The sequence below is a fragment of the Columba livia genome, chromosome 10 (assembly GCF_036013475.1).
Source record: "Columba livia isolate bColLiv1 breed racing homer chromosome 10, bColLiv1.pat.W.v2, whole genome shotgun sequence".
Taxonomy (NCBI): Eukaryota; Metazoa; Chordata; class Aves; order Columbiformes; family Columbidae; genus Columba; species Columba livia.
In genome coordinates, this window is record NC_088611.1 from 17,577,959 (window position 1) to 17,599,926 (window position 21,968).

At 43.7% G+C, this 21,968-nt stretch overlaps 1 long non-coding RNA gene across 1 annotated transcript in view; it reads right to left on the reverse strand.

Moving 5' to 3' along the window:
• The window catches only part of LOC110362652 (uncharacterized), a 259,684-nt gene that overhangs the window by 131,810 nt on the left and 105,906 nt on the right, over positions 1-21,968 (reverse strand). Inside the window, exon 4 of the long non-coding RNA XR_010475128.1 lies at positions 12,727-12,893. This is a non-coding gene — a long non-coding RNA (uncharacterized LOC110362652). The remainder of the gene's footprint in view (positions 1-12,726; positions 12,894-21,968) is intronic.

Consider the following 21,968-nt stretch of genomic DNA (forward strand, 5'->3'; position numbering starts at 1 on the left):
GAGGCCATATCACCATCTCTAGAACAACACTGTCATATTTTCAGTGTTGTCCTCTATTCAGCAAATTAATGTCGTGCCATTTCATATTTATGCTTTCCTGATCACTGCTCAGACCTGAGCAGCTGTTTTCCATTGAGTTCTTCAAGATCTTTTTCTGTTTTGAAGCTTATCTCATTATAAGATCAACTGTTCCATCTAATTAATAAGAACTTCCTTTTACTCACACTGCATTTTCCTACCAGTATTTTGATCATTATAGCTTTGGTAAATTCCAAAAAAAAACTCTTAAACATTTTTAGATTTGATTAAATTTTGGGGAAAATTTCACCAATTTGTTACTTACAGCCTTTTTCAGATTATCATAAAATACTGGGTACAGGTTCAAGGGGTGCCAACCATACAAATGACTGTGTAACACTGAAGCTCTCCACAGAGAGATAATTTTTTAAAATGTATGTATTATAGCATAAATAAAAGCCTGATTTATTTTTAAAGCATTTTCAAATCTAGAACCTCAGCTTTCTGTCTACAAATGGAAGGAGAGAAGCAACCTCTGTTGCTTCCCAGGGTCTGTTCACACACACACCACCAGGCCAAACCAACCACCTCCTCTACCTGCTGTAGCACAATTTTCAACAAAGGTGAACACAACAATCTTCAAAAGGATTTTAAACAAAACAATGTCAGGAAAGACTTCATCACCCTACATACCACACACTTCTGTAGCCTGTGAAGAGAAATACTCCTCTCGGTGAAATTCAGACCACATGTGGTTTCTGAATGCAGAATGTCTTTTTATAATGATCTGTTCATGCTCACTGCTATCCTTCAGAGACTTTCTGTAGAGTGGATGCTTTTCCTTCAAAAAGAGTTGAATTACTTTAGTGGCAATCAAGTTTCTGAGCATCCACAGGAGGAAGAAGAGGGATGAAGAGAATCTAGATAGAAGTCCCTTTCCAAGGATTTACAGAGATATGCTCCTACTAGAGAAATATTCCCAGGTTCTTGGCAGCACCCTCCTGCAACCGAGAACAGGAGACATTTTGCCCTTCAGATCACTGAAGAGCTCACTCCAAATCACCACTTAGTGCTGTAGTTGCTAGCAATGCCTTTTGAGATGCTATTAATTGCTGGAGATGTTTAAAAAAAAAACCCCACCATCATACAGCTTACTAAGTTGTCACAACTTACTTATTTCTAATGAGAACTCCTGTGTATTAGATCAGAGTCCAGAAGCATAGCTGGGTGTTATTTGAGAAAGCTGTGTTTCCACTGGGAAGGAAAAATCATCACATTTTCCAGCTATCAGTTTTCTAGAAAAGAAAAATGGCTACTTCCCTTTTAGGACAAAAACAATAGTTTCTACCTCAGCTAAAGAATCCCATCTGCTGCGGGCTCTGAGTCATCAGCTTATTAGCAAAATTGTCTCAGGGAAGCATAAATCTGATTTTCTCAGAAACCAAATATGCAGTTAGACAAAAATTTCAGTCTGCTACTTCCCCCTAAATCACGCTCCTTCCTTGGCTGCAATTCATTCCCACCAGCAGCACCCACCAGCCCACGGCCACACAGATGCTCCCCCGCATCTCCTGCAGCATCCCCCCTTTCACCACGAGGCTTTTTGCCATTCCAGCCCCAAAGGGTGGTGCTTCTCTCCCCACCAGACTGTCCATCCACACACTGTAAATTCTGGCTGGTGCCATTTATGCTACAATTCCCTTTTGGCCATATGCACACAGCAACCCCATTTGTTTTGCTTTTCCCACTCTTTGCCTCTCTTTATCATCTGAGTATAATACGCTGTCAGAGCCACACATTGGTCTGTACCTTTTAAGGGCTGTCACCACTCAGCAGCTCACTCCATGCTTCTCTTTTAATGGCACATTTCTCCTCTGCTTTATGGTGAGCCATTATTACTTGGATGACCAATGATACACACTTCTGGGGTCAGGTGTGAGATTGTAAGTTTGCTGGGGTTAATTTCTGAGTTGCTTTTTTGCTCGTACTTAGACATGCTCTCTTAGTAAACCATCAGAGCTAATGGGGAGGAAGCCTGAGGAGGACGATGGAGGCACACTTTACAGGCTGTTTATAGCACTTTCTTCTTTTCTTCATCCAAGCCTGTCATCTGGGGAAGCATCACATCCTGATCTTTACCGATGCAAGATCAAAGCCTTCCAGAGCTGTCAGAACTCTGTGCCTGTCGCTATCTCTATTTACACACATTTATTTTTATATTATTATTAATATTAACTCATCTTGGCAGTTTCTGAGCAGCCAGATCAGCAAGGACCCTAGCTGCTAAATGCTGTACAGATGCAAACCAAAATGATATCTCTCCAAAGAGCTTATAGCCTCAGGAGAAGCTTGTAACAGAGAAGATGTTGAAATGCTGGACTTCATCCAGGGTGACTCGGTGTGAACAGAGCTGTGCCGCACAGGCCGGGTCACCACAGGAATTAAGGGGCTCACTTCTGTCATGGTGAGATGAAAGCAGGCACCAGATGTCTTTGAAGAACTGTCTCAGTCCCTGTGCACCTCATTTTCATTAATGGTTAATGAAGACCTGGAGCAGCACCACAACCTGCACCAGGACCCTGACAGCCCAGTTCATCACTCATTGAGGTACCCAACTGCCCTGAAAGCAGCAAAGTGCTGAGTGCCTGAGGGATTTGGGAGCTCGTTACATTTCGGCAGAGCAATTCCCAAGGTGTGAGATGCCACAAGCACAGAGGCATCATGTTCACGAGTGCACAGGTCCGCTCGCAACTGCTGCTGTGATAAACGGCACAGAAGGAGATGTGTGCCAAATGCAGTTGGAGTTTTATGGTTCTTCCTTTAGCATCTCTTCGGATTTTGTTTAATTCACTCCTGCAACAACAGCTGGGAGCAGTATTTCCTTCAAATTACAGAAAGATTTAGTGTTATCTTAATGTGATACAAGTGTAGCCTGAATTATATTTAGGAGGAAGCACAATATGTGCTAATGAATAATAAAGGCTGTGTACAAGGGTATTAGCTTGTCTCTGACTGCTGCTTCTTTAGCCAGTTCTCACCTTCTTAATAGTGTTAGTAACTCACAATGGCTATGCCACCCAACAGCCTCCTCCCAAGGGAACATATTGGAGACACTCTCTGTTTCCTACAGTTTCAGCAGAGGATTGGCCCCAGTTTCACTCCAAAAACTGGCAGCAAGTCCAAGATGCAATCCTTATTTTGCCCTCCTTCTCTGTTTGTCCATCTGCAATCCAAATGGGAATTTTGCAGAACATTAATGTCTGTATCACTGCCACGGACATGTGACTGGTAGAAAACAGAAGTTTAGTGTAGTCAACAGTAAAGTGTCAGCTGAGATCAAGAATAGCACCAAGACGGTTCACTGATTATCTGAATTACTTCAGGGTATCTTAGCAAATCCCTGCAATGTATCACAACCAGCAAAGGAGCACAGGATTTTATGCAAAGAACATTTTAAAAAGATGCTACCAAAAAAACCCACTGATACAAATGGTTGAGAAAGTACTAATGGATATTCCTTTCTTTCTTGCATTATTTATATTTCATAAAATACTACAGAAACACATTTTTCTCCTACAGAAAGAATAAAAAATAACATATTTGACTTATCTGTTTAGGAAACAGTGACATGTGTCAAACAAATCGTTTCAACACAGGATTCTTCAGTTTCAGCAACTGTCAGAGGGCTCTTTCATTGAAAATAATCAATGCCTTTGACAGATAGAGAGAGGTAATATAGTGACTTATTTTGATACAACTTGACAGCTTTTTTTGACAGTAGTTTTCAGTGTCAGTCTATTGGATTTGAATTTTAACTGGGGCCCATGAGAAATATGCCTTTGGTCTTTCGCACTGAATCTCTGCAAATCAAAAGGGCAGTAGGAACGCAGTACTTACATGCATTTTATTCACCATTACCTATCAGTCTTCAGTTTTAATTACTCAGTTTTAATACCTCTCCAAATTTTTATACTCTGGAGATGTCATAATAAGGCACATTTAAACTATACTTTGCTGCTCCCTTGGCAAGGAGGGACATTTCACACAGCTAGACTTGGAAACAGAGCTATTTTCTAATGTCACTTTGTTCAGAATGACAGTTCAGTTCCATCAAGAGCTCATCTGTTCTGCTCTTATGAGACTGCAGAAACTTAAAAGACATTATTAATATAGATTATGAAATATTCAAACACTTGTCCATGCCGGAGCTTGTGGGGGTAAAGACGTCTTCATTAAAATTCTCTATACAAAACACATCTTTCTATTAAAAGGAAAATTTAATAAATAAATAAATAAAATAAATCAAAGGATCCAGATCTGAATTCTCATAGAACAGGAACAAGGCATTGGAAAGAATTGCTTAAATTACACCCAAAGAGGTGAGGAGCTGCAGGCAGACATGGCCCTTGGATGAAGAGGAGGCAGGGTAGAGAGGACAGAGGGAAATTCCTCATTACCCTGTTTTCTGATAATAGCCTCTTTCAATAATTACCATCTTGAATAACTTCTCCCACTGAGAGGTCAGGCAGAATCCACTTGCTCTGATCCAAACTGTTCACTTCTGGCTGCAATCTTCATGAACATTGTCATGAGATAATTTATTTTGTCTTTGATCCGAGTACGTGACCTTGCAGTGTCTGGTGTCTAAATATTTATTTGTTTCCAAGCCTAAATTCACAGTGTGATGTGTGAAAATTCCCTTTGGTATAACAATGCTCAAAGAGACAAGGCTGCGAGATGACTGAAGGTACAAAGGTGCAGGAAATAAAAGGACTTGTATTCCCAACTCATCATTCCATATACTGCTTGAGACAAGAATCGCATCCTGGCTTTTGATGTATTGTTGTTGTATATGTTGAGAGCTCGGTTATGTTTAAATGTAGTACTTCAGCTCCTTTGCTTAACAACACCTGATAACTTGCTTGACATCTCAAAGAGTTTCTTAAAATATTCTTAAACCTTTGGCATCCCTTCCTGCTCTGGGCTTCATGAATAAAACATTTATCCAGTCAGCAGCTTTAGCAAAGAGGAACAGCCAAGTTCCATCCATCAACGTCAGCAGCTGAATTACTGAGTGATTTCAGATCCTTTAATAACTCTGTTTCTTTATGACTATGTTGGTAAACAATCAAATAGTGCTGGCACCTGGCTTTCAGTGAACATTAATTTTTTTGCATTATCAAATACTACTAATACAGCTCATTGCTATCGTTGTTTCAATTAAAAAATGCCTGCAATGCTGTCCACCTTTGTGAGAATACACTGAGGTTTATTCTTGATTTGTTATGAAGGTCATCGAAAGCTATTCACATTAAACCTGCTGGGACTTCAAAAAAAAAAAAAAGAGCAAGGATAAATAGAGCCTTTACTTCACATATAATGTGTTTCATTTATCATTGGGATCACCAAGTAGTAATACACTGCCCTTTTTGTAAGGTTGTTAATAGAAACTAAGCATTTTGGGGTGAAAAACCAATGATAAAAAGCTTCTGTTGTTGCAGAAGTCCAATGAAGCTTGGAGATCCCAGTACTATAAGGAAATTGCCTACAGATATTCAAAAAGAGGTTCCTGGTTTGAGCTTCTGCGCTGGGGAGGGGGAGGAACGGAGAAGAAAAATCAGAGCTTTCTGAATTGAAAACCTAGCCAGCACAAATGTCCGAGCACATTTGGTTTGAATTAAATGGATATTCAAGATAAAAATCTTTTCAGAGCACTTTACATTGCAGAACAGTAGAAGAGCTTTTCCACACACTTGGATACAAGCACCGGTTTAGCCTCTAATCGGGGCATGCAAATGGAAAGCCCCAATATTCAATCCTCTAACCTCTCATGCAGGAAAACTGTTTTTAGCCATGCAAGAATAACAGATTGAAGTCGAAAGGGTCATCTAAATAAGTGTGACTGGCCATGGTACAGCCCCAGTCTGTCTCCATTCACCAGGGACTGGTGTCTGGAATATAAACAGCAAATACCCACAAACACACTGATGTGAGCATCAAGTTGAATATCTGATCCTGCATAAATGAACCTTTGCAGCTCTGGGAGAGAAACAATTACAAATATTGGATTTGCAGAGGATGAAAAGCAAATAAGGTCTCAAACAACAGAAGAGCACAAGACTCCCTAAGCCCAGCTCGACTTTTGCTCCTAAGCCCTTTGGGTGCAGCTGAAGTTACTGCTGTGTGATCCCCCCAGAGATGGCTCCAGGGGGTCACAGTATTTTCTGTCCCCTCTGGGGACACTCTCTGCTCCCAGCACAGCATCGGTGACAGCTCATGTGTCACCCTGCTCTGCCGAGTGCTCCTGGGCCAGATGCCACCCATGCAGAAATACAGGAGGGTCATTCTCACCCCTCCATACACATTCCCGGCTGCAGAGCAATAGGAAACCACAGCCTGATTGCACCAGAGCAAACATGTTTTTTCCAGGTTTCTGCAGGTTTAAATGAGCTCTGTGCTACTGATGTCAGGGGGCACAGGTAGGGACCAGTAACATTTTCATTTATTGGCATCTTAGAGCCTCTCCATAGGAAAATAAACAGACTCTTCAGTAAAATTACACCCAATTAAGCCACAGGTAAATAATTAAGCCACAGGCTTCAGTATTTAAGCACTTCCCAGTTGCTTGGATAAGTGAAGTGTCACTGTTATGGATTAAGCTTTGAGTTTTCTCTGTTGCATCTTAAAAACCAACACTTGGTTATATCTAACTGAAGACTGGCTCTGAGTCCTTTGTTGAGAGGAAGACAGGTACTGTTCCTGAGGAGCACAAGGTCACTCATTCTTTGATTCTCAGGAAGGGTGACAGCAAAGATTATTAACCATGAACATGCTGGCTTGGTATGACAAAAACCCGGCTCCAGATCCTTGTCACACACACACAACCACACACACCAACCCACACGTGTGTGTGTCACGGCCCGTCATGCTGACCAAATCCATCGCTGCTTTTCCCCATGATCTCCTTGATACCCAGTGTTCATCCCCTCTCACATCCCACTGTCACTGCAGCCTCCCTGGGACGGCCCCACACACCCCCGGGCCAGCTCATGATCCCTTGCTGAAGGTTTTGGGGACCACAGGACACGGAGGAGAAGGTCCCATCAGGATCTTGTCCCACCTGCACAGAGCAGCCCATCAAGGGCAGGAGAGCCAAGAGCCAGGTGGGATTTCCAGCAGGACGCTGTGTGTCCTGCTCTCACCAGCAAAGGTTTGGGGACAATTTCTCAGAAATCTGCCTCCGCAGGCTGAGCCACAGACAGGGGATCCCCCTCAATGTGTTCCAGCACATGCAGGGGCTACTCATAGCTTCAGGGGTTCTATTCTTTCCTAAATTTATTTCAAAATCTGCAGTTCTTCCTATGACCTGTTGAAGAAAAGCCAAATGACTCAATGAGGATCTCTTTGCACTGACCTCTAGTTTCTGCTTTTTTTAAAAGACAAAATAAAATCAAATCTCATTCTATTTCTCCTCGCTGGCTCCCTGGGCTCTGAATTTGTAAATACAAACTGCACCTCACTCATTTGAAATCTGCAACTTCTCCAAAGAAATTAATGACTACTCCAGAGAAATAAATTACTACTTTTTCCTGTGGGGGATTTTTTTTGGTTCTGTTTTGTCTGTTTTAAATATTGTGGATTACATAGCCAGATACTTCTATATCTATTTTTTTTTCTTCTTTAAAAATAAAAAGATAAGTAAATAAAACAGTCCCATCTTCCCTATATCAACAGCAGCTGGAATGCCCAAGGCCAAAAATCCTTTGTCTTGAATTAAAAAAAAGAAAGTATGTTTTTTCCTCCATATCCCCACTGAAACATGTTTCACACTTAGCTACTGGAAACATACCCATGGACATTCACATCACAGGCTTTGTTATTATAAGTCATAGTAAAAGACAAAAGGAACAAGGTTTTGTAACCAGAGGGCAAACATTGCCACTGCTAATTTGTTAGGGGGTGACATTTCTGATAATGCTGCTTCAGTCGAGTTACCATTCCATATTGTAATTTCATTATAGCATCCTATCATGGCACTTAATAGGAAAGATACACATCAACAGATCTACTACCTAAACCAAACAAAGATATTAGGAAACTTCTTGGGACTGAGTTGTATATTGACTTTTGGTCAGCATTTCCAGAGAATTTCATTAAATTTATGTCATCAAAAAACATAACATATGGACCTTCTGAACAGGAACTCATACCAGCAGGAATAACACAATTGTTTTTCCCCATTTTGTGATTTATCATCCATTCCATTACATGTTACACAGAATGTCATTTTTCTTTAAATGTGTTTGATAAAAGAGTTCTTGTTCTACTAGGTCAGGTATTATTATTCACCAGCATTATGTACCAATCAGCACAAACACCAGCAGCAGCTGCAGAGCTGTCGCTGAATATTAGAGTTAGCACTGGGCTTTCCCCCACCATACTGTGGTCCCATAAAATGGGGGAGCCCTGCGTTGAGCCAGACACACACAATCTCACAACTGATATCACAGCAGGAGGCTGCAGAGAACAGAAAGCAGCCCTGCCTTTCCCCAACACAGCCCGTCTAAAAGATTTGGAGCTACGTTTGCTCCCCCGCCGACCCTATCGCAGGTTTGCCACTTGCACAGTTCTGTGGCTGCAATTGCTGGTGGCTCCGTGTCAATCCCACTCTTGCACCTGCAGCCAAGACCTGCTTTAACCAACTTCCCGCAGACTTGACAGAGATTGCATCATGGCAGGGTCAGCGGTGCGGTACCAGGAACCAAGCGTGTCCCTGCCGCCCAGCTGGACCAGCAGCACAAGCAGACGCAGGGCCGGGGACCTGCCCTGCGCATCGACTGTGCCGGCAAATGCTCCCAGCCCCGCGCCTGAGGGACCAGTGTATTGCAGCTCAGCAAAGGCAAGAGGCTCTCTTTGCACTTCTTGCCAGTTCTTAGATGTTCCCTTATCTGCTCTTAATTATCCAGGCTATTTTTACACTGATTCTCCCCCCATCTCCTAATTGCCCAAACTTATTTTCCTGATGGTTTTCTGCTGAAGATGAATTTCAGGAGCTCGGTATCTCAGGCAATTTCAAGATGTAATTAACACCACCACTCCCCTCATTAGTGAGTGGCCTACTTTCTCTCCAGCACTACCATTCCCCTAGAAGTTTGGAGAAAGTCCTTATCATCCCCCTGTAGCTCTTTGACTAGCATTAACTTCTTATGCTTCCCAGGGCTCTCCCCACCTGCAGGTGGGAAGAACCTGCCAGAGTCCCCTTCACTCGTCAGTTTCCTTCTCAAGTTTCTGCGCTGTGTGGTTTTAGTTCCCAGTCACGGATGAAGAGCCTGTCCCAGCATAAAGTCCCTTTTTGCCATCAAGATACACAGCTGACACATAGGTGCTGCTCAGATATCAACATGTGTCCCCATGCCAGAGCATATGCAATCAATACAGAGAAGACAAGGGAGGATGATCATCCCCATGGAAATTTCAGGTACTGAGGCACAAAGTGCAGTTTTACAGCTCAGTTGCAAATCACCTTTTTCTTTTAGGCACCCAAGCATATCTCCTCCCCTCCATCCAAGGAGAACTTCTTTGGACTTCAGTAGGGGTTTTCCTCAACTAAGAAGCCCTGATTTGGGATAGCAGGCAGGACTCCTCCAGCTTTCCTTTCCTATACTCCAACACCCTGGTACTGATATGTCCTACAAACCCATCACTTAATAAGCAAAACCAAATCCTTATTTCCAAAGCTAACCCACTGAGAGCTCACACAGGAGTCTAAACTTAATTCTCTGTGGCTCTAACAGTATCAGATAACCCCTGCAGAGATAAACAAGCAGGCCTGGGAGATTAATATTTTCTTTGATATAAACTTGGTAGGATGCTTTGTTGTCAAAAAGTCCACAGAGATTACGTGTGTTGTAGTAGGTGGCACTTCATTTTCCAGAATCTATGACCCAGCAGAAATTACTGTCAGCTCCCTGACCAGCCAAGGGGTATTGATTCCCCCGTTACTACAGCAACCCATTAGTTATTAGATCGTGTCTCATATGCAGTGACTAATATGCCTCGGCGAGGTCTCGGATTTTGACACTTTTTCATTCTAATCCTTAATTAGTTTATTTGATGCAGCCTGTACATTTTATTTTTATACTAAGTAGTTACTGAAAATACAGTCAAACTGAGCAGAGATCAAAGGAGCAAAACCAGTACACTGTCAACTAAACTAGTTATGCAAAATAAGAAAAAAAAGTAGAATGCCATATAAAATGCATAAGCCAACTTCACTCAACCAAAGCTGCACAAAAATCAACCCAGGACACTTTTCCTTCCCCATGATGAGTGCCCCTGATACGTCACCTCCTTTGTATTGCCTCTGTCCCGATGATTACACCGAAAGACTAGGAAGCTTTCACCAGTAACTTTATCAGCTTCCTTTGATACTTGGCTTCTCAAGGGGGAATAAACTTTGACAGGGATTTTCACTTTACACCAAAAAAACCAGAGACCAGTTATGCTTTTACAACTTAACCTCTCAGGTCACTCCCTAGAGCACAATCTCCAGTGCTTCGTTCAATTTCAAAAGTCCCAGAGATGAAATGGGAATAGATTGAAATAGAAAGGAATTTGGAATTGTCTTGATCTACGTGATGCAGTGTGGGAGTGTACATACATGTGTGCCAGCAGTTTTCCAAACACGTTCACTTTGATCCATTACAAAATTGACCTAGTATGCTCAATAAAGTGTCTTGAATTAGCCCAAGTAACCCATTTATGTTATCATCCATCTTGAACAAGTCTCTGGATGTAACTCATGGAACGGTGGACCAGCTATTAAATCAGAATGCTGCTCTCCAGAGAAATCTAACCCAGACTCTGAGCCCGTAACAGCAAGAGCAGTCAAGTGCTCCACATATAAGCAGCCAAGCCGGGCATACCCTATTACCTAAATGAAAACCCGTAAGCACAGTGGATTTGGTAGTAAATTGCACAACATTTGATTACAATAAGATATATTTCATTGGAAGTTGAAGGAAGCACTAATAAAATGCACAAGAAAGTTTCTCATCACCATTGGTGAAGATGTAGTAAAAATATTAGAGCAAGATGCAGTTGCATCAGTAAAATATCACTTAGAAAATTCAAAGGGATTGGAAATCGGGCATTGGCGTTTAATACAATCGGGCACACAGTTAGAGAACGTGACTGACCAGTAGAAGCACCCAAAGAGCAAAGTCATTGCTCTTCATTAAGAAGATGGGGAGTCAGAAGTGATCACTAATCATACACTAACAAAAGTGTCTGCTAGACAAACTTACACTTTGAGAGAGTATCTCATTACACCATAATACCAATTCCACCATAGATAAATGAGACTTTCAGCCCATTCTTTTTTTTCATAAGCTTAATATTCTAGTTATGAGTAACCCAGCCTCACATTAAAAAAAAAAAAAAAAAAAAAAAACACACAACACAACCAAACAACAACAACAAACAAACACTACCTAAGATTTGAGGCCTTGATTTGAGGCACAGAGTAAGGTCTTAAATCTGTTCCCCATATTCCCAGTCAGAGCCCTCACTCCAGTGCCTTGGCCAGTTTGGACATATCGACCAATGTTCCTGTCCTCTGAGATCTCCCTTCCAAGAGCCCCTATTTCATCCTAGTGCAGACCACAAGTGCTTCCCACAGCCCATTCCTATACCAAACGCCCTTTCCAATTTCTTCTGAAGCCAATGAGAGCACAGTATGTCCTACAGAAGTCCCAGGAGATCGTAGCTCCAAGCCCAAAGGCCCAGCCTTGTTAACACTGTGGAGCTGCACACAAGGCACATCAGCCATCCCCCGGAAGGCTATTTTATTTAATTACCACGGTCAACTGTCTGAAAAGCTAAGAAAGAATTTTAGGAAGATGAGATGGAGAAGAGAAGCAGTGCTAGGAGAAGAGACTTACAAACAGTAAGTCTCTCATACACTCGGACTTGGGGCTGAATGAGAAAGCAGAGGAGACACTGCAGCTAAGGAGCAGTTCCTGACTCTTTATACATCATTATATACCCAGGTACCCACAAATAAAGCACATTCTACACTCCTCTCCACCTCATATTTCAGTCTAGTATATGAATAATCTGATATGCCTGTAAGCAGAGCCCAGTTTCAAGAATATTAAGAAATTGCACAGATATAGTAATAATGAAAGAAAATTCCCAAGCCAGAGAAAACACATCTGTGTGTAATTCATCATGTCACAAGACTGTCATGTGGCTCAACACAAAACCATGCCTTTTGCCTGGCTTAGATAAGACCCTTTTGCTGCAGAAATCACATTAAACCTATGGCAAAATAGAGAATGTGCTTCAGGATATCATACATTTGTCTTGCAAATGTAACCTAACTTGAGATACATCTAGCATAAAGCAATATGCAATGTAAATGTACATACACTGATAGTAAACTGACAAAACTACAGCTGGACACTACAGAGCAGAATGCTGGAGTGCAGCATCTCTCAAGTACAAGTTCTAGGACCATCACCAATAGACATGTCTATGGGCCACATCCTCACATTGATACCAATTAGCGTTATTCCCTTTACTGCAGGGCAGCTATACATAAAAGCATCAGATGAATATGTGGTTTAGCAGTGCCTGTGTGCTAAGTGAGGACAAGAGTCAGTGGAGAGTAAAAGGAACAAGTCTTTAGAAGGCAGTTTATCTTACTTGAACCAAGGACCTATTCCTCTTCTGTACCGTGCTTCACAGCTGCCATGCCTTGGAGGCATTTTCTTCGCTCAGAAAAAGCTGCGCATAGTAACTCTTGCACCTTCTCCTAATGGTGGCTGGCTGTAATCCAATCACTGCTGTGTCCAGTATTAAGGTCAACACGCCTGTAATCATAAATACCAAAATACATTTTGCTAATGATCAAGCATCGTCACTGAGCAAAGACAAATGTGTTCACTGTAAACTCTGAGGGCGCCATAGCATTGCTTTTAGAAAAAGAATAATGCAGTGAAGAACCTGGACTTCCTGTCCCTGGAAATAAGCCATGTCTCCATGGCCTGGTCACCTCTATAAATACAATGAAGTATGGTAAATACATCTGGGATTACATTAGACACGGAGCAATTTGGGAAGATTGGTCGACTGTGGAAATCCAAAATGATCTCACTAAAGCAGCTTAAGTAGTACTAGCTAAGCAGGTTTGGAGCCCACATTTCAATGCAGAACATCATTTTGCGTGAGAACTCACTTTGAAAAACTGTCTAGGCTCAATGTCCATTACTAGACTACTTCATGATTTATTGTGTCATAAGTTGGAACTTCTCCTAGTGCCCTTTGTGTTGATGATGTCATTTGAAGATCACTTCTCTTTATGGTTGGGACATGCAGTAAAAAGATTTACAGTGTTCATATGTCTCCACCAATAGCTCTTGTGCACAACCTTTAAGATCCAAAAACAGGGAGTGGGATTTGCCTCACCTAACCAACATCCCAAAGTCAGGCTTTGCTACATGGGCTCTTTTTCTACAGGGATAGCAGGCTGGACTCCTCCAGCTTTCCTTTCCTATACTCCAACACCCTGGTACTGATATGTCCTACAAACCCATCACTTAATAAGCAAAACCAAATCCTTATTTCCAAAGCTAACCCACTGAGAGCTCACACAGGAGTCTAAACTTAATTCTCTGTGGCTCTAACAGTATCAGATAACCCCTGCAGAGATAAACGAGCAGGCCATCTCCAGATCATGAGTCTTCCCACCTAGCTCAACCACCTACTTGATGAATCCAAGCCAAAATGATGTTACATATTTATCTGATGATGCTATATATGTTCAGTATCACAGGACAGACTTACCCATGCTATGGAGCAGTAAGGCCTCTGCCCTGTAAGCAACATAACTTAAAAAGAGAGGAAGGGGTGGGAAGTGTATTAAGATGGCACATGGCCACCTTAGGTATGTGTTTATAATTACTTTAGTCCAATTTGTATGATAGATTAACTAGATTTTCCCCTCCAAGCTTCACTTACCCTGGAAACCTAGGGAAACAAAAATAGGTGAAAAGACCTGAGCTCCAGGCATTTGTAAGGCTAAATCATGTCACAATTCTCAGGTTTCTGCAGATGCAAGCCCCATAACAAGCAGAGAGAAGCAGTGGAAGTGGATTAATCCCAATCCTTCCCCAACTCCATATGTGCACCCCTCCTGCCTCGCTGAGCTTTGGGGCAGGAGTGTCCCAGAAAGGATTTACCCATTTTCACACAGCAACAGAGAGTTCATCACAGGCACAACGAAAACTAAGCCACCATGTCCCACAGCAGCCACTGAGCTCAGCTTCACCCTGCAGTGAAGCATCTTGGCCTCCACAGCCCTGCGATTTGCAGCCCTGCTCAGCCTGGAAGCACTTTCTGAGCAGCAGAGACAAGTACGGTGATGCCTGGCCAGGGAGGGCAGAGGGGAGCTGGACATGACCCAAAATGCTGCCCTGCACTACTGGTGGGAAGGGGAAAGATACACAGCAGCACCTACAGCAAACCTCAAACTGCAACTCCTTAGAGGGTTAAATAGGGATCCTCGCATTACCTGGAACCTATTGAGGCAGAAGCCTGCTCCATGGCAGCACCAAGGCATCCCAAAAGCATGCTGAAAAAGTCACTTTAAAGATATCAGAGAGCTGTTGTGTCAGTGCAGAACACCAAGCAGCACCCTCACCTTCCCCGTGGGGGCTCAGGCTGGTCCCACCATAGGCAACGGGGTTTTATTCTCTGCTGGCACTGGTTGCTCCACACAGCCCCCTCTGGTGCTTTGTCAGCTTTCCTCTGCCTTTCGGGGCCATGTACATCTCCCACTTCATGGGAGGAACATGCAATGTGGGTGACGCAGCTAGTGGAAACCGGCACATTTCTGGGTGCTGGGACATCTCTCTTCACCAGTATCTTGTGGGACACCCATCAGCACCCTTGCCCTTGCAAATACAAGTCCAGCCTCTGCATCCACAGCAAAAATTAAAACCACACAGCCATTTCCAGTTTTTTAAGATCCTGTTGCCAAATTAGTAAAACATGCAGCTACTGTATGTAATTTTTATTGGATATAAAAAGAACCCATTACATTTATTTGGTACTTTTTGTTGCTGTCATGAATGCCTAAATAATCCTTCTGTGTTTAGAAACAAGCCATTGGGGACCAATGAGACACATTTATTGTAATTATATGATTCTTCTAATTAATTTTTGTCAGGAATTTTCAAAGTAAAAATCTCCAGCTAAATGTGCCCCCCCTTTCCTCCATCCAATAGACATGTTTCTGAGCCTCGCTTAAAAACCTCATTTCCTTTTCGCCTAGTTGAAATAAAGTGGAATTGTTAGTGAGAGTGGGCAGAAAGGAGAGAACATTGTCATTAGACCACATTGTTTAAATCAACCCTTAACAAGCATTTCATTTTGTTTGGGTCATTAACCACATTTGAGTGAAAAATGTGGTTTGCCTGGCAAATTGGTCGGTGGCCAAATGCCTCCAACAGGAGACTCTTCTGGGTTAAACCCAAGGACTGCAACACACACACGCAAATTTTACAGGTGGGAAGCATAAAGGAAGCACGTTTCAAACAAGCATCCAAAGAAGAGGATGCTTATCAAAGACATACACAAAATTCTGTATTTACTGATTTATGAGATTGTACAGCCTGAGGCAGTATTCTCATAATTTATTCTATTCTCCCCTGTAACACAGATCACTAAGTGGCACGAAGTAATTCGGATAAGATAGTCTGTAATTGGGGGCTACTGTTATCAACTCTGCTGGATGCACAGCCACTTCTGACATATGACACCCAAATGCTTTTACTAGAACAATATACCATACCCCTTGATAAGCCTCAAACAAATCCTCGTGAATGGTAAACACCCCTTTCCCAAGCCACACCGGGCTTTAGGAATAGCTCACTTACTTTCTCTCTTGCTGCAATCGTGCAGAATTAAAAAAATCCCACCTCATCCCACTCTGTCTCCCAGTACCTCAAATTAAACAAGCCCATCTTTCTCAGCCTTTCCACACAGCACATGTCCCCCAGCCCTGCAAGGCTCTGTGCAGCTGTCTTTCAGATCCCTCCAGCACCCCCCAAACCACACACTTGGCACAAGCCCCTGTGCTGCTGGGGTGGGCAAGCAAAAGACAACATTCCCTGACCCACACATCACCCAGTGTTATCAGTGACAGCTGGTTTGGTTTTTCTGCAAGAACACACAGTCGCTGACCCCTTTGGTTTCTGATCCTTGAGAATTCTCTGCTACTGAAAACTCAAAGCTAGGTGTTGTGTGTGCATATACTTTTTTAAAAACTGAACTGTTTTCTGATCATTTATCAGTTTTTCAACTGTAACCTTCAATTCTAACACTGCATCTCCAAGGTGATGCCACCTTTCTCAGGCTGGTGTCACCTCCATGTCCTGCATGTAGACTCTTCGCTGCCCAAGTCACAAGCGCAACATTGAACAGTCCCACCTCCTGATAGGCACCGTAAGGTATCTCATCTAAAGCCTTCCCCAGTTTGAGAGCAAATCATTGACAACTTCTCCCTGTACACAATTTGCCATTCACAACCCATCCCAGAGACTCAATTTCCTTCAATTGCTTTGGAGATTCACATGAGAGATGGCATGAAAAGCCTCGTTGCATTCAAGCTGACACCCTCCCTTCTACCCTGTCATACAGAGGAACTAGGTAGAGGTGACATGATGTGTCTCTGACACCCATGGTGCTCCAAGTATGTATGGAAAGATCACTGGATCATTTGCCACAGCAGTGAATTCAAACAGACCAGTCTAGACTTCCCCAGCTCTTCTTTTTCCTCTCAGATGCAGGTGCTACCCACATCTCTTATCCACTGGAGATTCCCCAGACCTCCTTGTACTCTTGAAGATAACTACCAATAGGCCCTGAAAACTGCTCCAGCCTCTTCTCAAAGTGCTCCAAGACCTGGCAACATCCAGTTTGCCCCAGTATCCTAGCAACTGCAGATTTCTGGAAATCTGTAGGGTCTGCTGATGCATTCATTTCCAGAGAACGAAGGGCAGATGTTTTCTCTCCAGGGCTCTGGCAAGCTCAGGGGCTCAGGACTACTGGTCTCTCTTGCTGTCCCACAGACCTTATATGTCAATACTAGAGAACATTTCCTTTAGTTTAAATCATGACCTTTCCTCTCTCAACTATCACCTGCGTTGCTTTTCCCCTTTTCCCATGCCACCATCACGTTTTCCTGCCCAGCCAGCTGCGAAGCTGCTGGGTATCATGTCCTACTGTGTTTCCCTTTCCAAATCCCACCTCGCACTTCCAGTGATCTGACCTGCCAGATGATCAGCAGCTGCCTCATTCACCCCATCTGTCTCTGGCAGACTGCCTGTCCCCAACATCCAGCGCCAGGAGCCTTGTAGCAGATGCCACAACTTCAACCCGGCCATTAGCCTCTCCTCCATGGGCCAAGTCCTCCCTGAACAAGCTCTATGCCCTTCTAGCAGGACTCCAGCCAAGGCCATTTTCTACCAAGCCTCTGCTATGGCATTTGAATTATCACATTGATAGACCTGAAATCCTTCCTTTTTATTCCTTGTGCTGACATACCTTAAAACATTTGACTGATGGACCCTTTAATTTTCTTCTTGTGACAATTATCCCTCCACCTCTCTCAGGTCTCACTCCTGCCAGTGGCTTGATGCGCCACCATCCTCTGCCAATCCTATTTTAAAGCCTTCCACAGCAGCAGCAAATCTCTCCTCGTTATCTGTTTCCTGCACGTGTGGTTCCGCTGGGACAACACATAACACAGGGACAGTCAAGTGTTGTATTTGGTCCCTGCTGCTCTCAACTCTAGTCCCTTGCTGCCTAACATCTTAACCGCAGCAACGTTTATTTAAAACAACACCTCAAGCTATTCTCTCCTACCTTCCTGTTTATGGAAGGGCACTGATTAACCAGAAGATTTTTTTTTTTTTTAAATCTAAAAGTAATTTATATTATATAAGAAAAAAAAGGTCAGGTAGATACTCCATTTATCACTATTACAAAGGGCCGTAACACAGTGATGAAAAGAAAGAGAAATTAATTACAAGTCAGAGGCTGCAATAACTCTCTCTGTAATTGTGACGAAAAATTTAAATTAACGTTTCTGTCACCAAGAGAAGTTTGATTAATTTTACAATAGTGGAGATGCTATCACCTTAATATTGGTGGGTAAGGAAATTTTACTATTTGCAATTTAGATGTAGATCATTTCTTTAAGGCTCAAAAAGTGCCTGCAAGGCACCTTCACACTTTATTAACAGCTCAATCAGTGCCACGCTAAAAATAATTAGCCAAGAAACCATGTAGTAAATATATCTGGACTAGCAAACCGGCAGAATAAGAAGTATGTGGTAAAATCCAGACCCCTCCAAGAGAAACAGCCTCCCTCCAAAGCAAGCGCCACTGCCCAGCTGCCTGCAGTGCAACTCTGCCTTCAGGAGAACAACACAAATATCACATTTTCTGACAGCTTTGTGTTGTTTTCTGTTTATAAGGCTCCACTCGGCTGCAAAGCTGGAGGGCAGAAGGGTTAAATCCCAGCAGCAGCCACTGACATTGCAGCCTCACGCAGCAGCAGCCCTGGACGCTGGGTGCTGTATGAGGTACCAGCTTCCCCCCGGTACAAGAGGTGGGATGGCAAAGGCTGCTGAGGAAATCTTGCCGCTGGCAAACGGTGGGCGAAATGCAATAGGAAAGATACTGAGGCCGGCAGGATTGCTGTGGTGCAGGAGCACGGCCTCCCCCTCCCTGCAGCAGTCACGCCTGAGCACAGTGGCCAGGCAGACCTCCCCTTCCCAGCCCTCAGACACAGAAGTTGGCTTGTTTGGGTTTTGTTTCACTTTTCTCAGTTTTTAATCCTCACAAGACCCCGACCCGAGTGGGGGTCTTGGACAGGACCTGGACATACACAAACACCACCCTGTGTCCACGAAAATTAGACCTACCCCAAAATTAAGCCCTAGCATGATTTGTCAGGATGCTTGAACTATAAGCCCTACTCCAAAAATAAGCCCTAGTTCCAGTTAATTTAAAAAATAGTCAATTTAAAGTAGTGTCCAGGCAGCTATACATGTAAAAAAGTAAGAAGTTTTGGAGCAAGAATTAATACAAGTCCCTGTCTTATTTTTGGGGAAACAGGGTAGTACCCTGGCGCATCAGCAGGCTTCAATATTAAACACCCCCCAGACAAACCCTCACCAGCCCTTTCTCTCTCTGTGCATCTTTAAAGTCTCGTGACCCTCAGGACAGAACCGAACCCCGTAAGGGATGGAACAGACCCGGGCAGCCTCTCCCCTCCAGCCAGGGGCAGCAGCACCCCCTGAACTCAATCCTCACAGATCCTTGCTTTGCAAAGCACAGCATCTGAGCAGGAAAGGACAGCGCTGCCCTGTGATCCCCTCTGAAACCACCCATGTTAACGGTGCACACATCCCCGTGCCCTCCAGGACACTTATCGTTAGTGTCTGCACTGTGTCTGTATGGAGAGGGAACAAGTAATGTATTTTTGTTCCCTGAAGACCTTTCCCACCTCTAGCACGCACAGGGCAATGCAGTGAGGAAGTGCGAGAGGTCGGCAGCCCAGGGTCTGCAAGGACACCAGTTCCCAGCCTTTGCTACCAGAACAACCCCTGCAAAAGCCCAAAGATATAACGCAGGAAAGTAAAGATCAGACCAAACCCCTGGGAAGCTTTCCCAGTTCCTCTCTGCACTGTTTAGCAAAGGTCATTAATTTCTTCCTTCCATAAACACTGCGAACAATGAAAAACTGGAAAATAAAATGAGCCTAATGAAAATGTATCGGTTCTAAGGCAATCAATGCCATTCGGCTTACAGAGAAAAGGAAACAGTTCCCCATCTGTACTCTGCTCCCTGTAGTCAACAAGGCTGACTGTTTCCAGCATGGATCAATGAACCATTTGGTGGGGGAAGTGAACCTGTACGAACAGCATCCATCTCTCTCCTCCAAGATCAAACAGACCTGCATGGGAAGTTTCAAGACTGCTCTCAAAACTTCAAGTCTAGGGAAAGTTGGAGCAGTTGAATGCAGTTTGCACATAAGAGTCTAGCAAATCCTCATACTCGCTGCACCCAGAGACTGAGTGGGAAGCAGGGAACACTGTGCTCATAAAGGTTGAATCATCTCCTCGGCAGAGCAGAGGAAACACTGTACTGTGGGTGCAAGGGCTCATGAAAGGTATTGGGGTGAGCAGAGGGGAAGGGGCTTTCCAAGCTGTCAGATTGTAAGCAATATTAAACAGTCAATGTAGTTTTCTCTTTGAATTTCTTTAGATACAGTGATGTTAAAGGGGGGGAGGGAAAGAAAGACAAGATGGAAGGAAGAAAACAGTGCCATAATATAACCAAAGCAGTCCACTCATCATGCGAAAGGCTTAAAAGATGTGGGTTTGCCCTAGAAAGCTGAAGATCCTTACAATAAATGCTATTAAAAATGTTTATTCCAGAGGTTAAGAGATCCCCCAAAGGAGGCAGGAGCTGGCATTGCTGCAGAGAGCTCAGCCCCTCCACAGCATTCGTGCTGGGGGAAGGGGTGGAGGTAACAGTTTTGTCAAGTGCATGGCTCTTTCTTCAGATGCAACACCATAACATCTGACAAATGGTACCTCCAGGATAGCTGTCAGAGGCTGTCATCAATAGTGTACGAGTAGCCAGTGTAATTCAGCATGACTTTAACTGACATGGGGCAGCACAAGGTCCACAAACCACACTCTTTTAAATAACTAGTAAGCCAAAGAAATCACATGCTGGCCAAGAAGGTGAACTGCAGAAGGCACATAAAAAGGCAAAATATATCACATGGCTAAGGAAAGGCCATGTTCTTTGCTTCCACTGAACTGACACAAAAATTTATGGGAGATCTTTATAAGGACAAGCTATAGAAAGAGGCCCTAAAGGATGTTTCCAATGACTTTAAGGCATTTGGAAATAGACAACAAGAAAGAGAGAAAGTTTCAAAATACACATGCCAGACTGGGTGCAAAAGTTACAGGTGCAATCTCCTCATGTTCTGAATATTGCTGCAAGCCACAGGGAAACACTCACCTACCTTCTGAAAAACAGCTGGAAAAGTGAGATATGGAGAGCAGAGTGAGTGCAAGAGGATAAAGCCATCGTAGCAGCAGGCACTGCAGTCTGAGCCACAGCTGACTGCAAAACTGCACCATGCCAGAGACACCAGCACTGGGCACTAAAATGGGCAAAGCACAGCATGATCTCTGCCAATTCCAGCCACCAAAAGCATTCACCTGTACCACAGGGCCCGTATGAGGCTAATAAAAACAGTTTTCCTCAAATTGCTCCAGCAGCTTTATGGCTGAGCTGCCTCTTAGGACCATGCATTGCCAACAGCCTCCAAGGCAAAAGAGCTCCCCACTAGAGGCAGCTATAATCCTGCTGCCAGGACATTTCAGTAGGGCCTTTCATGCACACTGAAACCTGCAAATACTCCAGTTTAGCGCTTTGGTAACATGCAGCCGGCAGAAGGGGACAGTCCCCTTGAGATGCCGTCACCTCCTTAGCCCACTGGTGCTGCCACATGGTGCAGCACACACAAGTGTAACACTGAGCCCGGCGTTCCTCTGAGTCACACGAGGATCACACTGAGCCCAGCGTTCCTTGGAGTCACACAAGGGTAACGCTGAGCCCAGCATTCCTCGGGGTGCAGCTGCACCTCCTTTCAGCACAGCCACTTCTGATGTCCCTCACCTGCTCCCACAGCCTGGTTTTGCTTTAAACATTTCCCTCTTGCCCATTTCCACAACCAGCATGTACAGATCCACCTCTGCTCGAGCGGATGCCTTTTTCCCAGTAGCCAGGCACTGCCAGAGCGTAACATACACATGAAGCACTAGTTCTCTGATAAGTGTTTGATAGATTAAACA